Source organism: Arachis hypogaea, chromosome 13, assembly GCF_003086295.3.
Source record: "Arachis hypogaea cultivar Tifrunner chromosome 13, arahy.Tifrunner.gnm2.J5K5, whole genome shotgun sequence".
NCBI lineage: Eukaryota > Viridiplantae > Streptophyta > Magnoliopsida > Fabales > Fabaceae > Arachis > Arachis hypogaea.
In genome coordinates this window covers 38,844,102-38,859,871 of record NC_092048.1, presented here as the reverse complement: position 1 = coordinate 38,859,871, position 15,770 = coordinate 38,844,102, and the positions used below count along the sequence as shown (strand labels likewise).

Below are 15,770 nucleotides of genomic sequence, written 5' to 3'. Positions count from 1 at the left end.
CTCTCTTCCCTATTTTTGCAAATTTTTGCATTCTTGATTTGCCATGTACTTCTACTGTTTTCTCATTTGCATGTTGTAGCTACCATGTAATTGAGACCCTCATTATCTGGAATTAACCCAACCATATTTTATTTTATCTTTATTTTTGGGTTACTGTTCTTCTTTTTCTCTTCTTTCAGGCTGGCCACTGAAGACGGAAAAAGGGAGAAACTTCTATAAGGGAAGACAAACAAGTCCATCTGCATAATCCTTGAAGAAAAGCATCAGTTGGAACAACCCGTCCACCTGCACATCTCATCATGCACCGAGGATGGTGCAATCTTTAAGTGTGGGGAGGTCGATACCGATCTCCATGGGTTAGTTACTCTTCTATCTCAACATCAATAGTTTATTTTCCTTGTTAGTTGTTGCATTTACATGTTTGATTGTATATTTGTTTGATTTTGTGCATATTTTACCACTTGGTTGAAGAAATATTTTCTTTTTTCAAAAAAAAAAACTTTTAGAGCATTTCACTAATTTGAATAAAATTTAATGTTACACTTGTTTGAAGAAATATTATACTGGAACATGGTTTAGAGCTCGAACACACAAAACCTGTGAGATTTTTGAGCCTATTTGATTGGTTGCATTTTATCAACCAAAATTCTGTTTTAGTGTGTATTTTTCTCTCTAAAATTGTGATCTTTGTCTTGCTTAATTCTATATTTCCATTATTTGATGTATGCATACACTTACATGATTGAGGCCTTTGTTTCACTGAGCTTACATACCCTTTTCATTATCCTTTGCAAACCAATATTGAGCCTATTATACCCCTTTGTTCTTTACATTAGCACATCATTAACTCTAAGCGAAAGACAATAATGTCCTTAATTTGAATCCTTGGTTAGCTTAGATTAGTGAGAGTGCTCATGAATTAAGTATGGGGAAAGTTGAATTTGGAAACATTTGGTTTGAGAATTGAGTATGTTAGAATTTTCTGAAAATGTGAAAGAAATATTTAGGACATGATTCATGCATCCAATAATTTAATCATATGCATTGAGAAAAAAATAAAAGAAAAAAAATATATATATATAGAAAAGAAAAAAGAGCAATTAAGCAAAAAGGGGACAAAATGCCCCAAAGTAAGTGGTGAAAGCAATGCATATGTACTGTACTTGAAATTAGAATGCATGAATATGTGGAAAACATGGTTAATGGATAGTTAGATGTGGTATTATGATTACATGGATTGTCTAAAGTTAGGTGAAAAGTTTAAGTTAATTAAGGATTCAGATTTTAGTCCACTTGGCCAAATACAATCCTACCTTGACCCTAACCCCATTACAACCCTTAAAAGACCTCTTGATATGTGTATCTGTGCATTAAATTTATGTTGATTGTTAGATGAAGAGCAAGCCTTAGAAAGCAAGGTTAGTAGAGAATTGAGAGAATCGAACCTTAAACACTTGAGTGATTAGAGTGTATACACTACCAGTGAGGGTTCGATGCTCAATCCCTTGTTCCCTGTTTTCATGAGCTATTTTCTTCTTGTAAGTCTATTTGTACTTCATTTTTATGATTTGAATTAGTGAAATTCAGTTCATATTTCTTCTTGAAAGATTTGTTTACTTTTAACTAAGTAGGTAGAAACATTTTGCATGTAGTTGCATTCATATAGATAGGTTGCATTTCATATTAATCTACCATTCCTCTTCATCTTTATAGCTTCTCTTGAGTTTAGCATGAGGACATGCTAATGTTTAAGTGTGGGGAGGTTGATAAACCACTATTTTATGGTTTATCTTGTGCTCAATTGAGTGGATTTTATCAATCTTTCATACACTTATTCATACTATTTGCATGGTTTTACATTCTCCTTCCTGATTTTGTGCTATGATTGAAAACATGTTTCTATTGGCCTTTAAATTACTAACTTTAATCCTCTCTTATTATCATTCGATGCCATGATATGTGTGTTAAGTGATTTCAGAGATTACAGGACAGGAATGGCATAGAGGATGGAAAGGAAGCATGCAAAAGTGGAAGGAATACAAAAAACCGAAGGAACTGCTAAAGCTGTCCAGCCTGACCTCTCTGCACTCAAACGGTCATAACTTAAGCTACAGAGGTCCAAATGATGCGGTTCTAGTTGTGTTAGAAAGATAACGTTCGGGACTTCGATTTGATATATAATTTTTCATAGCTGCCCCGAAGTTAGGCAACGCGAACGCGTGAATGACGCGCCCCCGTCGCATCTGCGAACTTCAATCCGTGCGGATGCGTGGACGACACCTCCGCGTCACTTTTCCGCAACCTGAACGTAACAGAAATCGCAGGGGGTGATTTATGGGCTGTTTTTGACCCAGTTTTCAGCCCAAAACACACAGATTAGAGGCTATAAAGTGGGGGAATGCATCCATTCATAACAAGCTCATAATTCACTTTTCATAATTTAGATGTAGTTTTTAGAGGGATAGGTTCTCTCCTCTCTCTCTTAGGATTAGGATTTAGGATTTTTTTTGCTTTTATGATTGTCCCTTTTTATCAGGTTCAACATTCCTTTTAATTATTTATTTTCTCAATTTAATTTATAAATTTTCCTATGTTACAGATAATCCTTTTAATTAATGTTATTTGAGGTATTTCAGTTTATTATTGCTCTCTTTTATTTAGTTACTGTTGCTTCCAATCTGAAGACATTTTTATTCCACTAGATTTACTTTTTCCCTTTTGGCCTTGGTTAAGAAATCAATAACTCAAGAGTTATCAAACTCAACGTGATTGATAATTTTTATCTTTGCTAATTGAATTGAACTTCAATAATTCCAGTCCCTTCTTAGGAATTGACTAGGACTTGAAGATCAGACTAATTAATCCACTTGATCTTCCTTTGCTTTAGTAAAGGCTAACTAAGTGGGATTAAGATTCAATTCTCATCTCCATTGATAAGGATAACTAGGATAGGACTTCCAATTTCTCATACCTTGCCAAAAGTTTATTTTACAGTCATTTATTTATTTTAATTGCAATTTAAATTACTTGCTCCCTACTTTCGAAACCCCAATTTATAATCTTCATAACCAATAATAAGAACATACTTCCCTGCAATTCCTTGAGAAGACGACCCGAGGTTTAAATACTCGGTTATCAATTTCAAAGGGGTTTGTTACTTGTGACAACCAAAACGTTTGTAAGAAAGGTTGATTGCTTGGTTTAGTGACTATACTTGCAATGAGAGTTTATTATAACTTCTAAACCATCAATCTTCAGTTCTTCAAGACTAGTGAGGGGTTTATGCGTCGCCAGTCTCACAAACAGAGCCAACGGGGCATTGCCTAGGTCGTCGAAATATATCGGTGGGTTAGCTACTTTCATGAAGACAAGAGCCAGACTGGTATGTAACTTGTTTCATTTTGTTATTAAGTTTGTTTAATTTTGTCTTTGAAATATAATATCATTATTACTTGATTTAAGATATTATTTCAACATGTGTAGTCTAAGTCGTTGGATCGTGATGCGATGATGGCGGAAACCTTCAAGTATACTCACACTTGAAGAAGAACAAGCAGAGATTTGCTAATTAGCGGTCTACGGATCATTATGTGAGTAAACATCATGTGTTACACAAGAGTCCTACACGCAGAGACTGAAGGTCGTAACCTAGCAATCTCAGCATACTGGAGACTACAACAATAACTCCGCTATATCATAAGTCGATCCTGACACAATTTGGAGTGAAACCACATTTGAGCCGTACAAGAGTCGCATCTACAAGCTGTGATCATTCTTTTCTAACAACATTCGCACCTCTACATTGAGACCTTCATATGCCTCTATCACCAGTCGACCCGTTGATCCCGAGTATGGCATTGATTTGAGGGAGCAGGTTTTGGAGCTTACCCGAAGCCTTCACCAATAGATTCAGCAGCTACAGGAGTCTGAGGAGAGGTGTCAGAAGATCCTCACACACGTGTCAGCAATAGATGGCGGTGTACCAAGATCAGATGCACGCCAGTGGCAGTGATGCTATTGGAGGGGCACCAACATTATTAGAGTTTTGTTCTAGAATGTTTTATTGTATTTCATTTATTTGACTTTTCATTTTATTTGTACACTTGATACTTAATTTACCATATTTGGTTCCTATTATTTAGAATTTTTACTACTAAGTGTACAAAAGAAATTTAAATAAAAAATGAAAAAGAATTTGACCACTAATTATATTCATTTTTTTAAATAGAATTGAATCTACCGTGGGACAAATCCAACGGTAACTAGCAAGGAAAGGAAACAGTGGAATGCTAAAATTACCGGCAAAAATTTTTTGTCAATAATTAAATAATTTTTAGGTAAAGAATCCGTCGTAGAATCCGACGGTAATTGGTTACCGGCAAGGGTTATATCGTCGGATTCATTTCGATGGAAAATTTGCCAATAAATATATTACCGGTGAATTATTTTCGTTATTCTGCCAGTAAATCCAACGATACTCAGGAATTTTCTTGTGGTGAGGAATAACATCCTATACATTAATAGCTCTTTCTCTCTCTCTCTCTATATATATATATATATATATATATATATATATATATAAAGTTATTAAATAACAGGATGTAATGGTGATGAAAGAAAGACTAACTTATTTAATAAAAGAATGAAATAGCACAAAAAGCTTCAAATTAAACATTATCACAACTTGAAACAAATCAAATACCTACCAAATACATGCTGGTTTATGTTAGTTTTAACTACAAAATGATAAATAAAAATAAGAAAAATGAAAAAAATAATGCAAAATGTCCCAGATCAATTACCTAACTTACTCAAAATTGCCATCAATTCCATTTGGAGAATGTACAGGATCAATTACTATACTATTAACCACACTTCTAACCCAATCATTATTTCCATCATCTAGGTAATGAATTTCTTCTAACAAATAGTACAAGGAAAACGTTGATTACTGTTGGATTTACTAGCAGATTCAACATCGAGTCATTACCATTGGATTTATCGATAGATTTTGCGAACCTAAATCCACGAAATGTTACCGACGAATTTATATTTTCGATCTTAAATCCAACGGTAACAAATGGCACAAAAAAAATTTAGCTGGCGCACATTTTACCATCGGATTTAAGATTGAAAATATCTAACGGTAAGGCAATTAAATGAAACACACCATTTTGGTCACACACTCAACCTTATCGGCGAATGTTTTTGCCAGTAAATCTGCCGGTAAAGTGAACCCTAAATTCAAATTGCAAACCCTTGTTCTCATTTCTGCAACATCATCAACTTCTCTTCTATCCCCTTTCTCTTTCTCTCTCGACGTCAGCCCCAACCATTGCCATCAATCGTCATCGTTTTGCCATCGCCGACCTCTTCCCACGACTCCAGCCATCATTGCCGTCGAGGAGCATCCACTGGGAGCACATTTCTGCCATAAAGGAGCTCGTCTCTCCCCTACAATACCTCTATCATTCGCCGCAGTCGCCTGCCTCCATCATTTGCAACACTACCCTTCTTCTTTCATCCAAGTATGTCTTTTTTCCTTCCTTCTTCTATTTTTTTGACATTGTTGGCATTTGCTAAACCCTAACCATACACTTCTGTGTCCCTAGTGTCCACTCCTGCTACCACGACACTGAAAAGATCATCCGCACCGCCACTGTCTCCAAGTAATTGTTGCCTAAGTTAATTATTTTCTATGTTAATTTTGTTGTAGTTAATTGTTGTTGATTTTGCTGAGTTTGTTGTAATTTACTTATTTAAATATATGAACTTTGCTGAGTTTTGTTTGTAGTGCCAATTAATGGATTATGATGCAAAATTTTTAACTAGGTTTGTAAGTTATTGAAATTATATAAATTTAAATAGATATACTATTTGAGAGCTATACATATGCATGTTAGTGAATATATATACTTTTGGTGATGCACCTTGTGCAAATAAACATTGATTACTTGGAATCTTTATGTGTCATGATATGTTAATTAATCCTTTCTGAATTTGTCCAATTTGCCTATAACTTGTACTCCTTTTGTATAATTAATCTATCCCATTTGCAGATAACTCACTATGGTTCTTTTTATCAATGGTATATGTTATTTGTACATAAATTGTCCTTTACTGGCTCATATTTTCAACCCTAGACTGGATTAGTATGCTAGACAAAGAAAAACTATTAAATGATAAAGTTAATTGTTAGGTTAACTGGTGTACTTTGAATATCTGAAAAAAATGAAAGCATGCATAAGTGACAGGTATTTAAGAAAGTAGCTAGAGTCTGTGGGATATTTGGTCCATTATTAGTATTTTCTTTTTTATTTATGAAGTTGATATTTGCTAATAACATAATTTCATATTAAATTTAATATGAGTTAAATTGGTTGCTCTGTCTTTTCTCTTTTTTTATATCTCACTTGTCCTCTCATCTAAGTGTGTTCTAAAAACTTGCACTCTTCTGGAGAATATCAAAATTGAATCATAGAATTAATTTTATGTTATATATTGCTAAGTTTTATTGATGTGCATTAGTAAGTTTGGCCATTGATTCAGCAATTCATTCATTAGTTCCTTATTTCACATGCTTTATAGTAGATGAGGTAATTATATTTGACTTATTATCATTTTGGTGGATAAAAAGGAATATATCTTGTATGTTAGCTCATTTAGACTTTGTGTTTCTCTGTTCTTCTTAGGTTTTTCATGGTTTCAGTAATTTTTCTCTATTCTTCTCAGGTTTTTATGGTTTTTCTCATATTTATATCGAACCTTATGTAAGTTCATCTTTTTTATTTAGAGTATATATTTATATTGCTACTCATTTTCTTAGACGAGTGATTATAATTTTTCTTCTTAAGCCTTAAACATTAATGTTTGAATTTGTTTGTAAATTTTTAACGAAAAATTATAGACAAATTATTATGAAAAATTATAAAACTTTGAATTTTGTTACTTTAGAAATTATGGAATTTAAATATTTAAAATTTATATTAAAATTTTAAGTAAATTTAAAAAATTAAAATTTAAGTTACGTCGGTTAAATTCACCGGTAGGTATTGGTGCAGAATTTATAACGCACAAACTAACCGGCAAGTGTACCAGGTCGTACCAAGTAGTACCTTAAGTGAATGAGGGTCGATCCCACGAGGATTGATGGACTAAGCAACAATGATTGAATGATTTACTTAGTTAGACAAGCAGAAAAGAGTGTTTGGGTTTCAATTGCATTAAACAGTAAATTCAGAGAATTAATAGAGCAAGCAGTAAATTGGTGTGAATAAAATAGTTAAGGTTTCAGAGATATTTATCTTCCGGATTGACTTTTCTTACTAACTATTTTAATCATGTAAGATTCAATTCATGACAAACTATATGTGGCTAAACCCTAATTCCTTAGACCTTTTTAGTCTCCTCTAACCTTCATCAACTGCCAATTTCTTAGTCACTTAATTTCTATTAGAGGGTTAAGTTCAAAACTAGTTTATGTGCCACAGAAACCCTAATTATCCAAATATAAGAGTATTATATGCCACATATCCCGTTAAGTCCAGATAATTAGAAATTTAGGAGAAATTATTTTCAATCTGTTGTTCAAGTGAGACTCTTTAGAGAACCACAATCGAGCCTATTGTTCAAGCGAGACAATCCTCTAGAGATAACTCTCCCGAGATTCACAAAAACTCAAATAGAATAAGGGTTATACTTCCGTTTCACTCAGATTCATAAGATGAAGAACGAAAACAAATTCTTGAAAATGAAATCAAAATAGTAATTAAAATAGAAGAGTAATAGTATCAATTTATACAATAAACAGAGCTCCTAACCTTAACAGTGAAGTTTAGTTGCTCATGGTTCCAAGAGAAAACAAGGATTCTGAGAAACTGTAAAGTGCGGAATGAGGTAAGAGAGAAGAGACGAGAGGAGCCTGAAGGACTGAATCTTTTCCCTTTTATATCTAATCCTAATTAATGTAAAATATATTTTCTAAAACTAAATAATATCTTTTCCTATTTATAAATAAATTAAAGTTTTAATCAAAATCAAATAGGATCTTCGTTGATTGCTTTGATGAATGCTAGGACCACTTCTTTAATTTGGGCTGGCGCCTAACTTGGTAAAACTTAAGTTAGGCACCACTATGGCAGCAAGCTTGGACGCGTCTCTGTTGTCTTGGCACCTAAATTCAGAATTCTGAAGTTAGGCGCCACCCTGGCAGCAAGCAAGTGAGGCTTTGTTCTTCTTCCGGCCCCTAACTTGGGAAAAGCCAAGTTAGGCGCCAGTATGGCCGAATATGCTAGAGAAGAAGTGCATACTATTATACATCGTTGGAAAGCTCTGAAGGTTAGCTTTCCAATGCCACTAAAATTACATCAATTGGACCTTTGTAGCTCAAGTTATTCTCGTTGGAGTGCAAGGAGGTCAGAGTTGACAGCATCGTTCACTTTCTTCTCTTTTTCTACAGAAACTCCATCAAATCCATCTGAATGCTACCTAGAATAAACAGAATTGCACACAAATCAAAGTAGCATCCATAGTGACTAAAAGATATTTAAATCTTGATTAAATTTAACAATTCAAATACAAATTCACTAGAAAAAGATAGAAAAGATGTTCACGCATCAGGTATTAATTTAATTATTAATAAATAATATATTATCATCAGATTTATCGGAGGATAAATTCGACGGTAACAAGTTCCATAATTTCGTCAATTAAAAATTTATATCCGCCACAAAATCCATTGGTAATTAGCATCGAGTAATAATCCACGCAGCGCATTAAAAGACTCATTCCTCCATTTGAATAATTGCTTTAGATGGTAAATTAAAGTTGCAACAGAAAAGAAAGCTTGTTAAATTTTTTTTGCATTCAGGATATAATTCTCTATCTGGTTCTTTTAGTAACTTGTCAAATATTTGCACTTCTAGATGAGATTCATTTCTTAACGAATGAGTAAATGCTTCCTCCAAGTTTGGCTCCTAGGTAAAGTCACTGTAAATATCTTCTATCACTCCTACTATATTATCACCTCTAAAATTTTCTTCTATACAATTAGTTTCTCCAATAGGAATAGCTGAGTTTAATGATTTTCCATGACAAAACCAAGTGCCATATGATAGCATAATACCATTGAACACGAGATCATTAGATGCCATTGCCCGATCCACTAAATAGTGTAACACACATTTCTTACAGGCACAAGCAATTGATTCTTTATTACTATGACGAAAGGCATGGTCTAAAAACTTTTCTAATCCCTTTAGACACTCTACACTAATTCTATCACATTACATCCATCTTCTATTTCTAGAATTGTCCATCACCCTTTAATAGATATTTTATATCAATTAAAATAAATAAATTAAAAATATATAAACATCAAACATTAAAGACTAGGAAATAAAGTAAGCAAATCTAATGTAGGTAAAAATAGAATAGTTAATTATTACTGACCTTAAAGCTGGCAAAAATTTTAATTGTAACTGCTCAATTTTAGCATAAGTTATAGAAATCAGCGTGTGATGGATGTTGTGGAATAAGCGCTTGAGTATAGCATGAAAAATTAACAAATCGAAAATAATCATTGCTAAAACCCAGCAAACCAGAATTAAAAACAAACTAATCACTAAGACTAGAAAGACTTGGTAACAGACCAAATGAATCATGAATAAACTTATTGGGAAAAAAACTATTTTATTAACAAGCTATCAAACTCTGTTTCACATTAATTATCTTTTATGATTATGCAGCTACGAGTGCTTAAATTATTTTGTTTGTCTATTTAAAATTAGATGTAATCCACCAAAAGAAAATTGATACAGGTCTTATAGTCAGTTACCTATTTCCAACTAAAGCTGATGGTTCTTTAACTATTTCCTTCACGAAGTCTACTACTTGGTCCCTCCATACCATGACATCATACTTGATAAGTTCTTTGTCACTCCAGCCAAATCTAAGAAAGTCTGAGGCATAAACCTTGTGTCTTTTCACCAATTGTGGTATGCTATACCTAAATAAACATTGAAAGGAAATATATGTTATCTATATAAGAATAAAATTATTATTTACACACCCAAACAAATGTCTACCTTTAGACACCTCTTAAATTCAATGGTTGAGAGAGTGGACAAATAATGAGTAAAGTTCACAATTTAATCTATTAGTGATAAAGTTAGTATCTAAATAAAAATAACCAATGTAGAAATAAGAAGAAATTTGTTTTTTCGGACTTGAAGTCACTACAACAAAAATTATAACCTAACCTACAATATGCTCATCACAAGGATAGAGCAAATAACTTAGGCTTCTGAATATTCAAACCAAACAATTAATTGAGCAAAAAAAATTCAACAACTGCAAATAAAACTACAGGAATCGATAATGTACTAGTTACAAACAAAATATAGTTAATTTCAATTACAATAAGAAATAAATTATAATTAATTACAAGTACTAGTACAAATAAAAAGAAAAACGATTCTGAGAGGGAGATGTAGCTATAGTTACCTACTTCAAATGGAGGTCATGGAGAGCAAGTTGTGCAATGAGCAACAAGTTTGGTCACCAAAGAGAAAGAGAGGAGTGACAACAACCGTTGGTGACAGCGATAACAACAAAATTCTACTGAATTTCAGAATTAGCAAAAATATAAAATGAAAAACAAAAAATCAAAAAAATAAAGGGAGAAGACCTACCAGCGGTGATGATCTTGTATGTCTACGCACAAATGGACACTACAAGAAAAATGCTGAATATCATCAGATTTATCGTTGGATTTAGTATCGGAGGTTAGTGGCAGGTTTACCGGCAAATTTGGCAATAAATTCGTCGGGTGAAAAATTTACCGTCAGATTCAATTTTCTGACGGTAAATTCACCGGTAATAATTGGAGGAAAAAAAAAGGAAAAATCAGTGCAATCATTACTGTCGAATTTAGGGAGGGAAAAATCCGACAGTAAGGTAAGTAAATAAAACGTGTCATTTTAATTACAGGTTGTACGTTACCAGCGGATTTTTTCGAAAGTTAATCCGTGGATAAAATTGACCCTAAATTCAAATTTGCGAACCATTTTCCTCCATTTCTGCAACATTGTTAACCTCACTTTTCTCTCCCCTTTCTCTTTTTCTCTGGCCGTCAGCCCCCCTCCCATCACCACCATTTGCTGTTATTTCATCACTGTCGACTGCTTCCCACGACTCCAGCCATCGTCACCGTCGAGGAGTGTCCACCTGTAGCTTATTTTTATCATGGAGGAGCTTGTTTTTCCCCTGCAAATTGCTGCCTCTGTTGTTCGCCGCTGCTTGCCTCCGTCAGCTGCGATGCTACCCTTCCTCCTTCATCTAGGTATGTCTTATTCCCTTCCTTCTAATTTTTTTTGACATTGTTAGCATTTGCTAAACCCTAATCCTACACTTCTGCCACTACAAGAAAAAAGGCCTATGGCCACGCTTTTTTCTTGCCACGCTTCAAAAGCGTGGCCATAAGTGGTCTATGGCCACGCTTTTATGAGGGTGGCGATAGATTAGAGATTTGGCCACATTTTTTTTTGCCACGCTTCAAAAGCGTGGCGAAAAGGATCAACGGCCACGCTTTTGTGAGGGTGGCAATTGATTACAGAAAAGGCTACGTTTTTTTTCTGCCACGCTTCAAAAGCGTGGCCGTAGATAGAAACAAGGACGTTTTAAAAGCGTGGCCACAGGGTTTCATTACGGCCACACTTAGAAAACGTGGCTATATGCTGGTACACTTTTGCCACGCTTTAAAAGCGTGGCCAAAAGTTTGTTTTTTGCCACGCTTCAAAAGCGTGGCCGTAGAGAGCAAGAATAACGTTTTGAAAGCGTGGCGAGATAGGCCAAACCGGTTGACCCAAACCCGGCTCCCATACCCGGCTCCCAACCCGGCCCAAACCCGGCCCCCAACCCGGTCCCTAACCCGGTCCCCAACCCTAATCTCTCTTTCCCCTTCGAAGCCACTAACCCTACTCGCCTGTATCGAAGAGCTCCTCCCTTCGCCCTTCTCCCTTCGCCCGTCGCCCTTCGCCGTCCGAGCTCCTCCCTTCGCATTCGCCCTTCGCCGTTCGAGCTCCTCCCTTCGCCCTTCGCCCTTCGCCGTCCGAGCTCCTCCCTTCGCCCTTCGCCCTTCGCCCTTCGCCCGTCGCCCGTCGCCCTTCGCCCGTCGCCCTTCGCCTTCACCTTCGTCACTGATGGAAACCACTTCTTCTTCATCTTGGTAATCTTCATACCCTTCTTCTCTTTCTTGTTCTTCTTCGAATCAGTGAGGATCTCTCTGTTCACCTTCAAGCTCCAGCAAACATGGGCGACGGCAAGCTCCTCCCTCTTCTTCTCCTCCAAGCCCTCGAATTCCATAGGTATGATCGATTTTCCTCTTTTTATTTTCTCGATTTTTCCGTTGTTTTTACGTTTAGGGCTTTCCCTTTTCATTTTCATTTTCCCCTGATTCGTTCTCTCTGATTGCATGTTCCTTTTCATTTTCATTTTCATGTCCCTGGTTAAATGATAATGCTGAAGACGCGTTGCTTGCGATGCTGTGGACGTACGTGGTTTTTTTCTGGAATGAGAAAGCCACAAAGGTGCACTCTATTCACTATATTCTCCTTTGATTTTCGATATCTTATGTTGACTGTTAATATATGTTGTTCGCGGGTAATAATGGATTCCATGGTCTTTTTCCTACTATGATGAATGCTGATGATGATGAATGAAATGTCTCAGCCACGTGAGACACAAGGCTTCTGTAATTTACTCGTGTTGGTGTCAGAAAGAGTGAAATCTATCTTCTTCCTTGTGCAGTTGTGAATGATTGAAGTCAAAACCATGTTTTATGCTGATAAATCGAATTATAGAAGTTGACTAGAACCAAACATTAATTTTATACTAGTTGTTTTTTATTTTAATTTTATTTGGTGGATCAGTGTTTTTTAAGTTAAGAGTATTACTTAATTTGTATGGACGATGATGAATGAGCATTATTTCATCATCACTTTGTTTGTGTGTCTTGAATAATACAATGGTGGCCTGGGAGCCTAAAACAGTTGCATTGTTAAGACCAGCATCTTAGCATTTTTTTTATTTCTTTTTAATTCTCCGCTTGATGCTTGTTAAGTGATTATATGTGCCAGTGTGTGTGTGCGTCTGTGAGATGATATGGTTGAAACTCCCGTGCTCATTTAAAGGGACTAACGTCACTCATTTCTATTAAATATAAATGTTATCTAACATGGTTCAAACTTTCTGTCCCGTTTTTAGGACTATTTAACGTTACTTATTAGCGTCAATTGTATTTTGTTTTGGATTCTTCTCTCCACTTTGCATAAAAACTCGCTTCTGATGAAAGATGCTGAAGTCACATAAAAAGTGTGTTTTCTTGCTGGTTTTGGTATTCCATTAATTCTCACTGTTTGTTGCCTTTTGCCTAAACAGTATTTTCACCTCTAATGGCCTTATTTATTATTAGCTTTCCCCTAAAGAGATTTTAAGTTACTGACTTTATATGATGTCATTTCTATTGGTGGATTGTGACTTTGTGAATAAATATTAAGATATTCATACAATCGTCTTACTTATCAATACTTGATATGATGTCGTTTATTTGAACTAATTAGTTACCTTTATTCTTTTTCAGCATGGCACTCTCGGGGCACTTGTCCAAGATTCTGTTAAGAGCCACTACGAGACCCTGTTTTACTGTTTTCCCTTCCCTTCCCCTGCTCCAATTCTCTGCTTTCCAGGTTCCCCTTTCATCTCATTTGATTTTATTTCTGTTTGATTAATCTGGTTTAGCTCATTCTGTTTAGCTTGTTTAGTTCAATTAATTTAGTTTAGTTGAATTAGGTGGTTAGAGAATCTGGACTGGTTAGTGGATGTAGGTTTTGTTTTGTTTACTGCTGCTGTTCGGAATGAATTTGTCTTTCCTCTGAAAGTTGTCCTGGGTGAACTTGTTTATTGTGCTGTTTTGGTGTTGAATTCTGGACCTGTGATTGCTGTTTGTTGTATTTTTTTTCATTGTCCAAAATAGATGCTGTGGAAGTGTTACTGTTTCATAAATTTTTCTTGGTTTGTTGTTGCTGAGTTCTGCTCTGCTTGTTGCTTGGTCCATATTATATGAACTGCAATGATTTCAGTTTGTGGAACTGGTTAAGTCATATGAATTCTGTTTGGTGCTTGCTTGAACCTGGGAAACATGCTATTTACTGCTGCTGTTTATTAAGTGTTGCTGCTTTGTGCCATGTGTTAGCAACTCGTTTCCTTGTTGAGATTCTTTGTGCTTATTATGCATTCATGCTCATTACATCCTTAATCATTGGCTGCTGCTGATTTCTCAATTTGCATTTCCTCTTCTGCTCACTTTCTATGCATGCATATATGATGTTCATTCTTGGATTCTTTTGGGGGGGTGTTTGCCTAAATTTGCTTGGCATTGGGAAATTGTTGTGTGATCATGCAATTGTACTTGGATTCTTTTGCAACAATTATTCATGGATCTTGTTTTTCATTTTCTTTTCACTATTAAGTAAATAATTAAATTAATTTCACATTGTACAAAAGCACATGGGACTGTGGCCTAAAACATTGGATATCTGAAAGTAAATAGAAATTAAATTGATGTTTTCAGTGAGAAGGATTTCTGCTAATTCTGAGAGATTGAGGTTATACATTTGTTTGTGATAGAAAACATTGTGTGCCTACTTTGATGTGGTTTCTGATGCTTGCATTGTGTTGCCATTATCTAATATAATCTGAAATTCTGAACAGCCATTTGAATTTGTATTTGCATTTCTCAATCATGCACTATTATTATATTGTCTATTGTTAATTCAAGTATAGTACACACGTCCTTTTCTTTTCTTTTATAAAAAAAAGCCTGAAAATATATAGAATAACATTGGAAGTATTATTTTTGCAGTAACAAGCAATAACAACACTGAAGCTATTGAGAGAGAAGAAGAACAAGTTTGAAGAGGTTCCACTGTTTTGGCTTTGGTCCTTCCTCCCTGCTGGTGCCTTCGTCTCTGTCGTTCCCTACTCAGTCTTCTCTGCCATTAGTCACAGATTTTGCAGTTTATTGCTTAGTTTTAAGGTGTGGAGCCTGGACCAAAGTAGTAGCTTCATCCACACTGAACATAAAACTTTCATTATTCTTTTTTCTTTTTTTCTTGTTTCCTTTTTTTTTTCCACGCCACATAAATTGGAGCACATACATCCACATTCCACTGTTCTTCCTTTTCCCTTTATATCATTTATTTATATTTATAATTATAATGTCATTCTATTTTTTTATAAAATTATATAGTTTTTTATTTTTCATAGCATCTTTCAATTTATAAGGGTAAGAACTAATTCGTCACAAATTTCTTTTTAAAATTTGTTGTTAGCCAATAGATTATTATATATATAAGAAGGAATTCAAATTTTTAACACTTACTTAAATAGACAATAAATTAATTACTTGACCAACTTAAGTAAGTTTTGTTGTATAATTCTTTTATATAGAAAAAAAAGCTTTAGATAAAAATGGTTATTCCTTCACTTTTTTGTCTAAGAAAAAATAGATTTAGAAAAATAATATTTTAAAATTGGGAATGCTATTAAATACTATTAAATGAATTAGGTCATTTAAGGACATTCTACTCTCTTGCTATTTTTAATTAGTTGTTTGGGTTTCAATGTAGCTTATTATAGTGTTAGATGTTTGGAGCCACTTGAGGAGAGATAATTGTTTCATTTTATCTCATGATCGAACATGTGAATAATTA

At 34.6% G+C, this 15,770-nt stretch overlaps 1 long non-coding RNA gene across 1 annotated transcript; it reads left to right on the top strand.

The window, feature by feature from the left end:
• The first annotated feature begins 12,201 nt into the window (after positions 1-12,201).
• Positions 12,202-15,487, top strand: LOC112738147 (uncharacterized). Its single transcript, XR_003813044.2, has 4 exons — positions 12,202-12,365; positions 12,526-12,587; positions 13,640-13,745; positions 14,921-15,487. It is a non-coding gene; the product is annotated as an uncharacterized lncRNA (long non-coding RNA).
• Positions 15,488-15,770: the final 283 nt, after the last annotated feature.